The following is a 16,232-nucleotide window of genomic DNA, read 5'->3' as shown; positions in this document are numbered from 1 at the left end:
GAATCGTTTTTTGATTAATTTTTTCTCTTCTTTTAAATCTCAGCCATTAATTTTTATGGTCAACACATAATCAACAGATATAAAGGGATGACATATGAGAACTATGAAAGACTCCGCCATTTAATATTAGGTAAAGATTAATAATGGTCCCACCTTTTGTCTCACAAAGTATGTTGGAGCTCGTGCTAGAACCGGCTACAAGTTTACAAGCCGCTTCTCTTTTCTTTCCTTCAACTAAGCACAAACATTATATTTAAATCCTTATAGCCTGCTTATGTAACCTAATTATAGTACTTGCTCTAAAGTTACTGTGTAGTCCGAAATTTCGTGCGTGCAGCGGGCGGTGCCCTCGGTCGGCGCGCCGCTTGAATGGTGGAAGCGGTTAGAGGTCGCGTTGCCCTGACTTGCCATCAATGTGGAGCGGCGGGCTCAGCTGGCGCCGGCGGAAAGCGCGCGCGTGAGGGGGAGGGGTTTTTGGTGGGGCAAGAAGGTGAGAAGCCAATTTGAGATCGGTTCGGACGGGGAAATATCATGTCCTCCCATACTCACTAGTTTCAAGCATATGACACTAGTCTATGTTACTACCTTCATATGCAAAGCAACATAGTACAGTAATGTTATAGATGGCTTCATTTATTAGCTTGTAGACTCATCTTGTCTTGGGAAATGCTATGTTATAGTAACATATTATGTTACCACTTCTCATTAAATACTTGCCACATAAGCAACATTTTCCTGGAGTGCGCTAAGTTACTCCCACTATAACTAGCCGTACAAAGTGTGGGCTATGTAGAGGGAGTAGTAAGCAAGCTTCTCATTGTTCTGCGAGTTGACATGACACATCAAAGTAGTAGTTTTTTTTTTCAAAATGTATATCAAAGTACCAGTGTAGGAGTCTCCAAAAAGGGCCGACCATGTCCATGGATACCATCCCATCCCGTGCTCTGTCATTGAGTATGTGCACGATTCACGTGCCATTTAAGTAAAAAACTACGTACGTTCCATTGCAGATAAAAATTGAAAACAAACACGCCACCATGTCATGGCCGAACTTTTATTCGTCTACGTGTGGTTCCCGACCCTCCACTAAGTGAACAACTACCAAACGCATCAAATTATCACGTGAGCTGCCTCTTGATCCAGAAATGAGCTCCACCGTGTACCCGCACGCGCGTGTTAGGGAATGAGGCACACAGTACATGCATCCGTGCGTGCAATTTTTCTCTTCGTGCATGTCCTCCTTTTTTGTGGGTGATTCGTGCACGTACTCGGCCTACGTTGGTGACCATTGGTGAGTCTCACTTATCTCTACATCTCAAGATGTACATCTACATCTGCATCTACATCTACACTACATCTAGATCTACATCTACCTCTACCTCTACTATAGCACAACAAGTTTTAAACATGAGACCAGCCATTTTATTGCATGACACGACAGCCTGTATCGCTTCTTGCTCCTCGTCTCTCTCAAAGTGCATCCGGCAGGCGATTTTGCCATCGATTGAGGTCGCTTTGCTCACAGTTGGTCCCACATGTTATAAATCGAAAAAGAATACTCTGACCAGCGGACCATTGAAAGAAGTATATTTTTCACCCTCAAATGTAAGTTGATGGACAAATAACCCCCCAAAGTAAATTTTGGTATGCTTTTTACCCTCAAATCTCTAAAATGGGGTATACCATCCCCTTGAGCGATTTTAGCATTCACATGTTAGAGTTTAGGCGGTTTTGATTGTTCACTAGGAATTGACTAATTATTTACACTATGAAATGGCAACGACGCTGTCGGAAGTCGCGGATGTCATCAGAGATGTACCCAATGGTCGACCCCGACCTTCCCTACGAGGAGAGGAGATCATGGGGTGCCTTTCAAGCTCAAGGGGCCGTCGGGCTACCTCGTTGGCTCATCGCTCGCCTACATCAGGTCCTCCCAGAGCCTCTATCATTGTCGCGCAGCTCACAGTGGCGCTCATTTGCAGGTGGGCGTGATACGTCTCCAATGTATCTATAATTTTTGATTGCTCCATGCTATATTATCTACTATTTTGAATGTTTATGGCCTTTATTATACACTTTTATATCATTTTTGGGACTAACCTATTAACGTAGAGCCCAGTGCCAGTTTCTGTTTTTACCCTGTTTTAGGGTTTTGAAGAAAAGGAAAATCAAACGGAGTCCAATTGACCTGAAATTTCAAGGAACTCATTTTTGGAAGGAAAGAAGCCCAGAAGACTTGGAGTGCACGTTAGGGGATCTGCGAGGAGGTCACGAGGCAGGGGGTGCGCCCACCCCCCCTGGGCGTGCCCTCCACCCTCATGGGCCCCTCGTGGCTCCCCTGACATACTTCTTCCGCCTATATATCTCCATATACCCTAAAAACATCCGGGAGCACAATAGATCGGGAGTCCGCTGCCAGAAGCCTCCGTAGCCACCGAAAACCAATCTAGACCTGTTCCGGCACCCTGCAGGAGGAGGCAATCCTTCTCCGTTGGCCATCTTCATCATCCCGGTGCTCTCCATGACGAGGAGGGAGTAGTTCTCCCTCAGGGCTGAGGGTATGTACCAGTAGCTATGTGTTTGATCTCTCTCTCTCTCTCTCGTGTTCTTGAGGTGATACGATCTTGATGTACCGCAAGCTTTGCTATTATAGTTGGATCCTATGATGTTTTCTCCCCCCTCTACTCTCTTGTAATGAATTGAGTTTCCGCTTTGAAGTTATCTTATCGGATTGAGTATTTAAAAATTTGAGAACACTTGATGTATGTCTTGCCGTGGATATCTGTGGTGACAATGGGATATCACGTGATTCACCTGATGTATGTTTTGGTGACCAACTTGCGGGTTCCGCCCATGAACCTATGCATAGGGGTTGGCACACGTTTTCGTCGTGATTCTCCGGTAGAACTTTGGGGCACTCTTTGAGGTCCTTTGTGATGGTTGAATAGATGAATCTGAGGTTGTGTGATGCATATCGTATAATCATGCCCACGGATACTTGAGGTGACATTGGAGTATCTAGGTGACATTAGGGTTTTGGTTGATTTGTATCTTAAGGTGTTATTCTAGTACGAACTCTAGGGCTGTTTGTGACACTTATAGGAATAGCCCAACAGATTGATTGGAAAGAATAACTTTGAGGTGGTTTCGTACCCTACCATAATCTCTTCGTTCGTTCTCCGCTATTAGTGACTTTGGAGTGACTCTTGGTTGCATGTTGAGGGATAGTTGTATGATCCAATTATGTTAGTATTGTTGGGAGGACTTACACTAGTGAAAGTATGAACCCTAGGCCTTGTTTCCTAGCATTGCAATACCATTTACGCTCACTTTTATCACTTGTTACCTTGTTGTTTTTATAATTTTTCAGATTACAAATACCTTTATCTACTATCCATATACCATTTGTATCACCATCTCTTCGCTGAACTAGTGCACCTATACAATCTACCATTGTATTGGGTGTGTTGGGGACACAAGAGACTCTTTGTTATTTGGTTGCAGGGTTGCTTGAGAGAGACCATCTTCATCCTACGCCTCCTACGGATTGATAAACCTTAGGTCATCCACTTGAGGGAAATTTGCTACTGTCCTACAAACCTCTGCACTTGGAGGCCCAACAATGTCTATAAGAAGAAGGTTGTGTAGTAGACATCAGGGCGCTGCTAGCTAGGAGACATAGTTGAGTTAATCGATCCCTACATGAAAATCAATTGTGTCCTTGGCCTAAGCTCCGCCACTACTAGAAGAAAACTCCTGCAGAGGAGGCCGATGAGAGGCAGCACCGTGCTACCTACATTGGTCGTTTGATTAATAGGATAGAATGCTATAAGATTTTTTTCTATGTAATCATGTGTTAATTGGCAATCTAGCATCCACCAAACTTTTTTTCACTTCCTTTGTTTTTCTTGTGTCAAACACTCTAGTTTTTTAGGGGAACATTCTGTTAATGCTATGGGATTCAAGTGGACATGGCACTCCAATCCTTTATTTTTCTTTACGAAGAGAGTACTTGTTGCTGCAAGAGCAGTGTGTTAATGATGTGCCACTGCAAGAGTTGCCTATATTAATTAACCATGCTCTAAAAAGGTGGACCAGCTTTGGCTATACTAGTAGTAATAATACGTTAGTAGGTGACCTTGCGCTTGGCTCTTCTCCTCTCCCGGAAGTCGAACAATAATGATGGTACTACGGTAGTAATTGTGGCAATCTGACACCAAATGAACTGCAACACGTCCACCGCTTGTAAGCAAAAGTTTCTCCTCATGCTGCGAGCCACTGCGCATGCATCATCGATGGAGCGCATCGTTCTGCGAGTTGGCAGGACACATCAAAGTTATTTAGTACTCTCTGCAAAAAGGCCCGACCATGTCCATGGCTACCATCCCATGCTCCGTCATTGAGTACGTGCACTATTCACGTTCCATCAAGGAGAAAAATATTGTGTAGTACTAGGTGCCATCGAAGTGCACGACTCACTTACGCACTGCTTATCTCCATTTTCTTGCATGACATGTGCACCTTGATGCTAGATGTCCTGCGTGTTGGCAAAAGGATGAACAAAGCTCATGTAAAAAAAGAGTGGAAGAATATAGGGCATGTTTGGTTCCAGCCTAAGGTTGCCATGTCTAACCTTAGTCATGCCACAACATCTTAGACATGTGTTTGGTTCATTGCCACACTTGTGGCTTGCCACACTTCTCTAGTTATATGGTCCACATGTCATAGGCTCATTTTTTTGCCAAATCTTGCCACACTTGTGGTGGCCATAGCCACACTTTTTGTGGCAGCCACACTTTGCCTAAGGTTAGTTGTGGCAAAGGGGCTGTTTGGTTCTAGGCCTAGCATTGCCACACTTCGCCACACATTTTTGCCAAGCTTTGCTAAGGTTAGTTCATCAAAATGAGAGCCACAAGTTGGTGAGCCTAAGGGAATCTTGCCTTATTTTTTGTGTGTATGCCATGTGGGTCAAAGTGTGGCTTGACTAAGGTGTGGCTTGAACCAACCACTCACCTCATAGATTCTATGTGGTGTGGAGATGAACCAAACATCCTTATAGATTCCCGCGACCGAGAAGGAGCAAGGAACCTCGCGGTAGAGCGTCTGCACTCAAAATATTTTATTTTACCGCCTCGATCCAGGTGAATAAGTCATCTTTGGTTGTGCACCATGACCAAGAAGGAGGGAAAAACAAGATAACTTTATGTTTATTTTCTAACTAATTGCATTGCATGCAATGAACTAACCACTTCATGTCGTGTTTGGTAGCCTCGAGTCATTGAAAACATGCACACCCACATCTCTTATTGGTTGATATGTCAAGAAACAAGAATGTTTATCTGCTAATTAATAGCATTACATGCATGCCCGATGATCGAGAAGGAGCAAGGAACCTCGTGGTGGAGCGTCTGCACTCATAATATTTTATATTATTCAGCGATATAAAATCTACCAATCATCTCCACAGTAGACCGGAAGAGTATGAAACACGGTAGCCCAGTGTAGTTACATCATACTACACATGGCCAACCCACGGTATCAGCATTTTTCTTGGCCACCGTGCGACACCTAGCTCTAGATCCACCAGCCCGTATTGCTTCTTGCTCCTAGTCTCTATCAATGTGCGGCGGGCTGGCGTTTTTACCGTCTATTGAGGTCGGTTAACTCATCACATGCTAGCGACATGCCAAGAGCATTCTAAAAAAATTAATGTACTGTATTGTTCTACCAAGAAGAGGAAGCGCTTTGACCGACGAACCAAACGAGACAAGCGTGCCGTGCCGTGAGTGGGTCCAGTTTCTCGTTTTGAACTTGTTTGGTGTAGTAGTAACACTTGGTTTTGACTATTGATAACATTTTATATAGGGCCTAATGTATTCTTCGAGGATGCCTTTGACTATTGATAAGATTTTATATAATTTGAAAATTATATCATTCAAATATCCTTTCATGTTCCATTTAAAAAAAGATCCTTTCACGTACGAATTTGACTGTATGCTTTGAGTAACTTGCATGCCCTATACTGCTCCTTTTTGGATACTCTAACTAAGCTAGTGGTTAGACTAACCCTGAACTAACTGTAGCCAAAGAGGTGTTTGGATGACAGGGTTAGATTGACAATAAATTCACTTGCTGGAGATAGAAAAGTGATTTTTAGTGGGCCAATGAGAACTATCTCTAATTAGCACCTCTTGGGTGGGATAGACTTTTGGTGGGTTCAGTGCAACTTGCTCAAATTTAACCCTCATGCTTCGATACTTTAGGGCTATTTGAGCCCCAACTAGCTCAAACTAACTCTAACCCATGGACCCAAACAGGGCCAAAGTTAGTCTGGGAAAAAGCATTAAGCCCTATATACATGGACAGACAAAGTACATGATACTAGCAAACGCTCACCATTAGTAGTAGTTCATTGGTTGTTTTCGATTTTTGATTCAGTTGCTCTGCTTCTACCGTCCAATATTCGCGTGTGGGTGTTTCTAGAATAAAAAAAGGAGGTACTCCCTCCTTTCCGGTTTATATGGCTCATCTCCAAAAGTTTGTTTTTCCGTTTTATAACTCCCAATTCTACTACTTACCATCACATGTTCAGATTTCAAGGTGTATTAAATCACAGCATGCAAGGATGAAGAAAAAGTCGCTAACGCATGTAGAAGTTCTTGGTCATTAAGTGGTCATGCATGCATGTGGTGTAATTAATGCATCGGTTTACACAAATTTTTGAGAAAAACAAGAGTAGGACTTTTGCAAACTACATAATTAATCCCACCATTCATCATCTACCATGGTTGAAGAGATTTTCAAATCAAGCCCTATAAACCAGAAGGAGGGAGTAGTACTTACTGGTCGAAAGGTGAAATGATGGTTGCTTAGTACGAGCAACTTACTGTGGTGAAGGTGGGGCTCTGTGATTTGACTGCTCACTAGTCATTACTACTGCGGCGCAATGACCGGGTGAATCTTTCCCTGCAGTTGTGCACTCAATATTGCTGCATGGAAGGTGGAGCCGGATGAAGGATGTCTCACATGTCGGCGAAACGAAGTTGAATTGTTTCTGGCATTGCTATCAATCCTTCATGATTTGTTTATATGTACGCATAATTTTAATGAAATTGTACTGTGACGCTATGAATGTTTCAACTTTGGTTCCCGCAGGAAAAAATGGTTTCAACTTAGGATTCATGTGTCCTCTTGCCTCAAGATTTTCTCGTTACAACATTCCATCAAATACAAGTGAAACTGCCATGGTTGCTAATGCATCTCAATGGTTCGTAGATTAGCGCCAATATTCACATCACAACTGAAGAAAAGTTGTGAGAAGGTGTACAAATAAAGAAAAAAATAAAATTGTCCGATGTTCTTCATAGGCATGGCTCCATTTCCTGGGCACAGTGTTCATTGGTTGGCAGCTAGTTTCACCCAGCTCTGTAGTCAAAAAAGAGGTGTATGGAAAGACATCACATTCCGATCATTTTGTGCAGCTCAAGTAAAACTGAGCTGACCATCCCTGTTTGCAAAGATATCTAGTCAGTGTGATTACAATAACAGTGGAACTAGATGATGAAACATAACACACACAAATAGAAGCCGATCACCTCTACGATCTGTCTTTAGGACTAACTACTTGTTGGAGAATATTAGGCACGGAGTTGGATGAGGAGGATAGCAAAACCAATCTCGCTTTCTTCATTCCCTCAAAAATGTAAAAGCATTGCACGTGTGATATTTTGGCGGAACTGCACAAAACACTCTTAAGAAAAAAGTGATTTGTGCAGTTCACCAAAAGGTTGCAATAGCAACGAGGTGAAATGGACATCCCTATTTGCAAAAGGAGGTAGAAGCATGGTGGTTTATCAAAAATGGTTTGAGGATGAGATTGCAAGATGGAAAGTAGGCCGGCCGAGTTGAAGACACATACGCCGAAAAAAGAAGCATATTCCATGTAATAAGGGAGAGATAGAAGCATGGTGGTTTATCAAAAATGGTTCGAGGACGAGATTGCAAGATGGAAAGTACGCCGGCTGAGACACGTTTTAAGCAAACAACTAAAGAAGATCCACATGCAGGATTTTCCACATGCAGCAATGTGGGAAGATGGGTAGTGGAGCAAGGCGGGAGGAAGTTGTACATGAGGGTCATCGGGATGAAACTAGGAGGGCACCGGCGGCCGGGATCTACCCATACTGCGGCAGCGAGCAAGTGGCGAAGGCCCTGCGGCATTAGAGCTTGCTTAGAGAGAACGATGGGTACCACAGATCGGGACGTGCTGCCTCAACACCGTCAAACGGAGAAACGATGCACATCCTCCCTTTCCGTCGGATGACGGGATGCGCCAGATAAGTGACCAATGCTGAGAGAGAGAGAGAGGCCACCACCGTCTTATGTGAGATGGTGTGACGAGAGACAAACCCTGGCAGGCAGGCTCCATTGTATATAGTGGAGCGGATTTTTCCATTTTCCCCACGACAATTGTTTTATATTATGTACGTGCCATTGAGGAATATATAACCTTATTTAATACTAATGCGTCAAGTCGAACTTTGTTCCGTCTACGCGTGGTATGCTACCTCTTGAGCACTGCATTGGTTTTCCCTTGAAGAGGAAATGGTGATGCAGTAGAGCAGCGTAAGTATTTCCCTCGGTTTTTGAGAACCAACGTCTCAATCCAGTAGGAGGCCACACACGAGTCCCTCGCACCTACACAAACAAATAAACTCCTCACAACCAACCCGATAAAGGGGTTATCAATCCCTTCACGGTCACCTACGAGAGTTAGATCTGATAGATATGATAAGATAATATTTTTGGTATTTTTATGATAAAGATAAATAAAGATGCAAGTAAAATAAATGGTAAAGAAAATAACTAAGTATTGGAAGATCAATATGATGGAAAATAGACCCAGGGGCCATAGGTTTCACTAGAGGCTTCTCTCGAGAGCATAAGTATTACGGTGGGTGAACAAATTGCTGTTGAGCAATTGAAAGAATTGAGCATAGTTATGAGAATATCTAGGTATGATCATGTATACAGGCATCACGTCCAAGACAAGTAGACCGACTCCTGCCTGCATCTACTACTATTACTCCACACATCGACCACTATCCAGCATGCATCTAGAGTATTAAGTTCAAGAGAACAAAGTAACGCTTTAAGCAAGATGACATGATGTAGAGGGATAAACTCATGCAATATGATATAAACCCCATCTTGTTATCCTCGATGGCAACAATACAATACGTGCCTTGCTGCCCCTACTGTCCCTGGAAAAGGACACCGCAAGATTGAACCCAAAGCTAAGCACTTCTCCCATTGCAAGAAAGATCAATCTAGTAGGCCAAACCAAACTGATAATTCGAAGAGACTTGCAAAGAAAACCAATCATACATAAAAGAATTCAGAGAAGATTCAAATATTGCTCATAGATAAACTTGATCATAAACCCACAATTCATCGATCTCAACAAACACACCGCAAAAGAAGATTACATCGAATAGATCTCCACAAGAGAGGGGGAGAACTTTGTATTGAGATCCAAAAAGAGAGAAGAAGCCATCTAGCTAATAACTATGGACTTGTAGGTCTAAAGTAAACTACTCACACTTCATCGGCGGAGATATGGTGTTGATGTAGAAGCCTTCCTTGATCGATACCCCCTCTAGTGGAGCTCCGGAAAAGGCCCCAAGATGGGATCTCGTGGATACAGAAAGTGACAGCGCTAGAATTAGGGTTTTGGCTCCGTATCTGGTAGTTCAGGGGTACATAGGTATATAGGAGGAAGGAGTATGTCGGTGGAGCAACATGGGCCCCACGAGGGTGGAGGGCACGCCTTGGGGGGGGGGGGGTAGGCGCGCCCCCCTACCTCAAGCCTTCCTGGTTGATTGCTTGACGTAGGGTCCAAGTCCTCTGAATCATGTTCGTTCCAAAAATCACGTTGTCGAAGGTTTCATTCAGTTCGGACTCCGTTTGATATTCTTTTTCTGCGAAACCCTAAAATAGGCAAAAGAACAACAATTCTGGGCTGGGCCTCCGTTTAATAGGTTAGTCCCAAATAGTGTATAATAAAGCCCAATAATGTCCAAAACAGGATATAATATAGCATGGAACAATCAAAAATTATAGATACGTTGGAGACGTATCATGGCACACGACCATCCTTCGAGTAAACAACCGCTACACGCATCAAATTATCACGTGGGCTGCCCTTTCATATAGAAACGAACTCCACCGTGTACCCGCACGGGTGTGGCCGGGAACGAGACGTGAGTACATGCGTTCTGCGTGCACCTCTTCTTTAGGTGCAGGTACGTATGTGAGTGGGTGTGAGAGAGATGGTTTGTGCGAAATAGAGGCAATGTGTCGATGATATCTGAAACAAAAAAATGTAACATATGCAATGTTTGTGAAATAGAGTCATGTATATATCATATATAGAGGGAGTGATCCACGAAATAGAGTGGAGGGATCATCCGCGTGAGATATCGATAGAATCGAAAACATGGATGAAGTGTGTGGCTGGGTGATTGATAAATAGTGCCATCGAATTTGTGTCTGCCCACATCAAAGATACAGCACGGCTGGCCTACTGGAGTTTGAGAGGGCAGAGGTGCAGTTTTTCTTGTGGCATGGATACCTACCTACAACGTTCGACAATCGGTGTGTGGGGGGGGCAAAGACCTAACTATAGAGAGGTAGATCGACTAGTACATGTGTGGAGAAGGAGAGAGGCCTAGCTATGTACTAAGGGCGATCGATCGGCATCCATGCATATGTGTAGCAGAGGATAAGGTTGGTAGAAAGACAAATTTAGAGGGTTGGTGGTGGAGTGGCGTCTCACAAATGGTGGGAGAGGCCTGCTAGACAAAGGAGGGTACGAGTGCAATATCAACAAGAGAGGGCCGGTGATGTCTGCTTGTCTATGCATGTGCGTGTGAGAGACGGGTCGGGACGTATGCAAGGATGATGAGGGGAGACAATATGGTTGTGTAAGCATACGTAACTACATAGGAAGATCAACTATCGTGTGTCCGAGAAAGGGAGAGACATAACCAGTGTGTTAAGTCTATCAATGCGTGGGGAAAAAGAATTATAGTCGACCTAGTTATATGTAGGGAAATCGGTACGTATACATGCATGCATGTGTTAGAAGCAAAGAAGGTCCGGAGAGACAGACCGTGGGAGAGGGGTGCGGCTAGGAGGTGGTGCGAGAGGCCTACTATGTCGAGGGGGGAGGAGTGTGTGAGTATGAGATCGATGAAAAGAGGGGCGGGAGTCTGCACCTGCATGGAACTATATTGGACATAGGGGGGCATGGACGGTCAGAAGAGAAGAGGGGAAGTTTGTGTTTGTGGTAGGCACACTTGGCTAGAGAGGTTTATCGACTGGTGTGTGACAGAAACAAGGAGCTGGGGGGCCTACACACACCACGGGTGAACGACCTAAAGAGAAATAATGAACGTGTGCAATGGAGGGGACGCTGAGGGAGGGTGAGAGGTTGCCTGCGTGTGCATGCTAGAAAGTTAGCGCTAGCCAGCTACAAAGAGAAGAGGATCGTGAAGGTGTAAAACACGAACAGAGATCATAATTCATTATAAAAAAGTGGATACAGATACTTGATGAAGATATCATAATGTAGAAAATTGATTATAATTTGGGCTAACGTGTGGCTTTTGCAGCTCAGGGCTAAATACTTGTCATAATGTAGGGGGCGGGGCACTATACTTTGTGTGATAAACACTGTGTACATATGGAACATGGTTTAGATTACGAATATCTAGTTAGTACATCAAATGTACTATTATTTGGAATCAACATCAAGTGTATTCAAAAAATTGAATTCAAGTTCCTATAGTACACATAGTTCATATCTATCTCTATAGTAATCATGTGGTGTGTTGTTAAGTTAATACATGTATGATCGTTGAAGTTAGCAACAATCATGATTGTAGATTCTTATTAAAATAGACAATCAAATTCCAATTTAGTTAGAATTGCAGCGGTAGTATAGACATTTGGAATGTATTAAAATGTTGGTACGAGTAGGTTACATGCATTATACAGCCAGCGAAAAAATTAATTGGACATAATATGGATTCATAGCTCTGAATAGAATTTGTATAGCAAAACGGGACACGACTCTCTCTTTGTGTGGTGTGAATCGTTTTGTTTTTTCGTCTTTTTGTTGAGGGAAGTGCAAATTGATTTGGTACATGCAAGTACAATATTACATGTTGGGCTTGTCCCAAAAATTCAACCCGTGCCTTGTTATATCCCGAAAATTCAGATATCGTGCTCCCAAAACTCGCGCCTTCACAACCCGCGCCTGGCTATCCCGAAATTACAACGTGTGCGAAAACTCCCTCCAGCTGCCAAATCCCGACACACGAAATCCCCCTTCTAACCCTGAGCCGAAAGGGCCGCTAGTTCAAATCGGTGGGGGTTCTTTTGTAACACACCATACATTTTGGACAAGCGCGTCCCTGAGTCATGGATCCCCCTCCCATCACCTCCTTTTCACCATTCGAAATCCCAGGCCGCCATAACCTCTCCGCTCCAGCCATGAAACCCGACCCTCCTCTGTCCGCCACCTCACCACTGCCCAGTCAGAGCTTCTTCCCGACGAAGTCGTCCACCGCAATAGATCGACGTCCCTCATCCCACTCCCCGGATGAGGATCTGTCGTCCATCTCGTCGTCCCGTCGATTTAGCCGCCCATCCTCCACCTCCACGGAGCTGCTTCGATGATCGCCTCGTCTATCGCGGCTACTCCATCCCCACAGCGCTGCCTTGACCTGCTCCACCGGAACCGCAACATCCTCACCGACTCCTCGGATGAAGCCGAGGCCTACTCGGTGCCACCAAAGAGGTCATACACTAATCACATCGCACCTTCTCCTTAACTCGACCTCCCGGCGCCGACGGTGCTCCATCCCACACCCCCATGGCACGACTACCTCAAAGCTGGCGCCGCGAGCGACATATCCACGACGGCTCTCCTACAGGGAGAGGCCCCTTTGGTGGCGACGTTCATACTAGCCGGATCTGCAGCTGCTGCTCCGGCTCTCGCTCGCTCACGCTTCTACTGCTGCTCTCCCCCTTGGTTGTGCTGCACTCCGATTTAGCTACACTTCAGTCAACTGAATTGACTTTTAGGTCAGTCGATTTTCAGGGGGTGGGGGGGCTCGCTGGAGTTAAGGAAGAACCACCCGCGGCGAGAGGGGGGCTCGCCGGAGTTAAGGAAGAACCACCTGTAGCGGGGAGGAGGGCTCGCCAGAGAGGTACCCCACTATCTATCTTAGGGTTCAGGGTGGGTGCGGTGGTCGCCGGTGGTGGGGGCACGGTGGTGGGGCGGTGGCGTGGGAACCGGTGGAGCAAAATCTCGGTGCGGGTGGCAGGGGGGGGGCTAGAGGGCTGGTCGGGCCGGCGGCGGACTGGCAGTGGGCGGTGGTTTCGGGGTAGAGAGGCGGCGCGGGAGCGCCGCCGGCCATGCGTGGCGGGGGCCGGTCATGGCTGGCGGCTCAAGGGGGTGCAGGTTGAAGATGAACCGCAAGCCCTCCCTAAACTACATGTGAAGTGCCTCTCTGCTACCATTTCTTTCAATTTCGACAGTTACATTCAGATTCCATAGTAAAATTTAGTTTCGATAGTTAAGTTCAGAGTCAACAGTTTTTACCTCATCTGTTGTAGTCCAATGGTTTTTGGTGATGTAAATTTTACATCTAGCAATTTTTGGTAATGTATTTTACATCATATATTAGAGATGCTATTAGAATCCCACTTGGGATTAACGATGTATGTCTTGTGCTGCTTTAGCCTCGATGTCTTATGCCTCGCCAGAGCTCCTCCAACGATGGAACTATCCATTACAATAGAGCAGTGCCCTGGACGCCGTCTGCATATTCCTCAGATCTTCCTCCACACCTCTGACAGCCACCTCTGCCTCAACTTTTTCAGCAACCAACCCATTGATGCTGAGGTTGACACGGCTATGGCAAAGAGGTTGTACACTTGTCGCATCACTTATTACTCTACATTCATGTCGATCCATTAGGGCTATTTTTGTTCAACAGAAAAACATAGCAATAGGAAATTTTCCTATGGCACTCTACTATTCAATTATTCATGCATTTTGTTGAAAGGAATGGAGCAAAACATCCACCTGGACCTACTTTTCAAAATCCTATGCATGAAAACAAGACCAAGTGCATTAGTGGCAGAATAACATTCTAACTGTACACACTTTCATATGGTCTCACTTTATTTTGGCCAAGTTTCTTTGCATTCCTCTGCTCTTCCAATTGCTGTGAACCAAACACCCAAGTTGACAGAAATTCCTGTTTATTTGCATTCCTATCCTAATCCGGTGTTTTTCCTCTCCCTGCGTTTTTAGAATCATGCAAGCCAAATGAGCCCTTATAGAATTACTTCAGTTACAGGTAGGTGTTGAAGAAAACATTGTGTGGTTTGTCCTGCTCCTGCAGCGACGTCGTCCACCTCACCTGAGTTGCTCCATCGACATAAGCATCCACCAAAGTAGAGATCACGACTCCTAACCGTCTTTCGCCGCCTCAGATCTCCTTCCCTATCGCTGGCACCCCCCGCAACAGCATCACCATCATCAACTTGGCAGATGAACCTGAGGAGTACACAGGTCCACAAGAGATGTCGCTCTCTTTTGTTTCTACTTATGTTATGCATTGCTTAAAATTACCTGCTACTTTATTGTCCTATTCACCTCTTAGACTCCAAGTCAGGTCCAAATTAATGTTCAAACTTGAGTTCTAAATTAGTTGTGGGGCACCTATCGAGGCAGCAATGAATAGTATCTATGTCTAATATCTGGTTCACCTGGGGATTACCTATGTTGTTCATCTTGGGTGGGAAACAAATAGTAAAGCAATCATCATCTATCTTTTTATTAAATTAAAGCAATCATCAGCCTGCTATCATTATCTATGTATCCATCCACTGGTTGTTACCATCACTCTAGATTTCTGCACGCTCTCCTTACATAATCTAACTATATTTTTTCTATGCATGTTAGATATTGTACACAGTCATGCTGAACATGTAGAGAAAAAGAGAAGAGTTTTCCGCGGCAATACAATGTCATGCAGACATCGCTCCATGGTGGGTTCAATGGCAAACCCTCCCTCCTCTCCAGATTGTAATCCAGAGGAAGATATCTATTCTAAGGCGGATTCAGGCACAGATGACCACTCCTATTTACCCTCCAAGGTGCTTGCTCTACCTTGGCATGATAATGTTAGTCATATCAGGCATATGTTGCCTTGTAGTGCCTACTTTTGACACCATATATGTCATCTGCTTAGATTAGACATGTTCTGTAATGCCACCTGTTTAGTTTCTATATCATATATGGGAATTATGCGGTCTCATGTCTTTTAGCCAGCCATAATATATGTGAAATGTGCAATGCCATCATGTTTAACTAGGCAACATATATTTGAATGATATCTTCCCCATCATTTTCTTCATTACATTTCCAGTTGTCGACAATGTGTGTACATTAAACTACTCTCCCTATGAATCAACCATTTGGGTGGGAGATGGAAAATCTGGAGTGAAAACAAGGCCTTCAGAGGAGACAGTGCCACCTGTCGATGCAGATCTCTTGTTGGGTCCCGATAGCTCCTCAGATATGGATTCAGAGACAGGTGACCAGTCCTATTCCCCCACTGAGCTGTACGCTCTAACTTGGCATGGTTATACTGCTCATATCATGCATATGGTGCCTTGCATTGCATAGTTTAGACATCATATACACAATATTCAACACCATGTTCTTAGTTCAGACATCATATATGCGAATGCCCTCTACTTAGCATATAAATGACATATGTGAATTAAATCATGCCATCATGATTACTTAGATACCATGTATGTGAATTATGTCATGTGATCCTATTTAGTTATTCATCATATCTTTGAATTATGTTATGCTATGCTATCAAGTTTAGATAGACATCATATATGTGAAATTATGTCATGCTATCCATTTTAGTTAAACAATATACATGTCAACTATCTGTCTCTCATACAATGTATGTACATTCAACTATGTTTCCTATTTATCAGCCATTTGAATTGGAGCGGGTGATGCCAGTATCTAGCGGAGTAAAAACACGGTCTTGAAAAAAAACCAGTGCTACCTCTTGGCGGAGATAGCACCCCAGTTGTACATGCACGAGAACAAGCCCTACCACACATAA

The sequence above is a fragment of the Triticum dicoccoides genome, chromosome 2A (assembly GCF_002162155.2).
Source record: "Triticum dicoccoides isolate Atlit2015 ecotype Zavitan chromosome 2A, WEW_v2.0, whole genome shotgun sequence".
NCBI lineage: Eukaryota > Viridiplantae > Streptophyta > Magnoliopsida > Poales > Poaceae > Triticum > Triticum dicoccoides.
The sequence above is the reverse complement of the archived record's forward strand: the minus strand, read 5'-3'. Positions refer to the sequence as shown.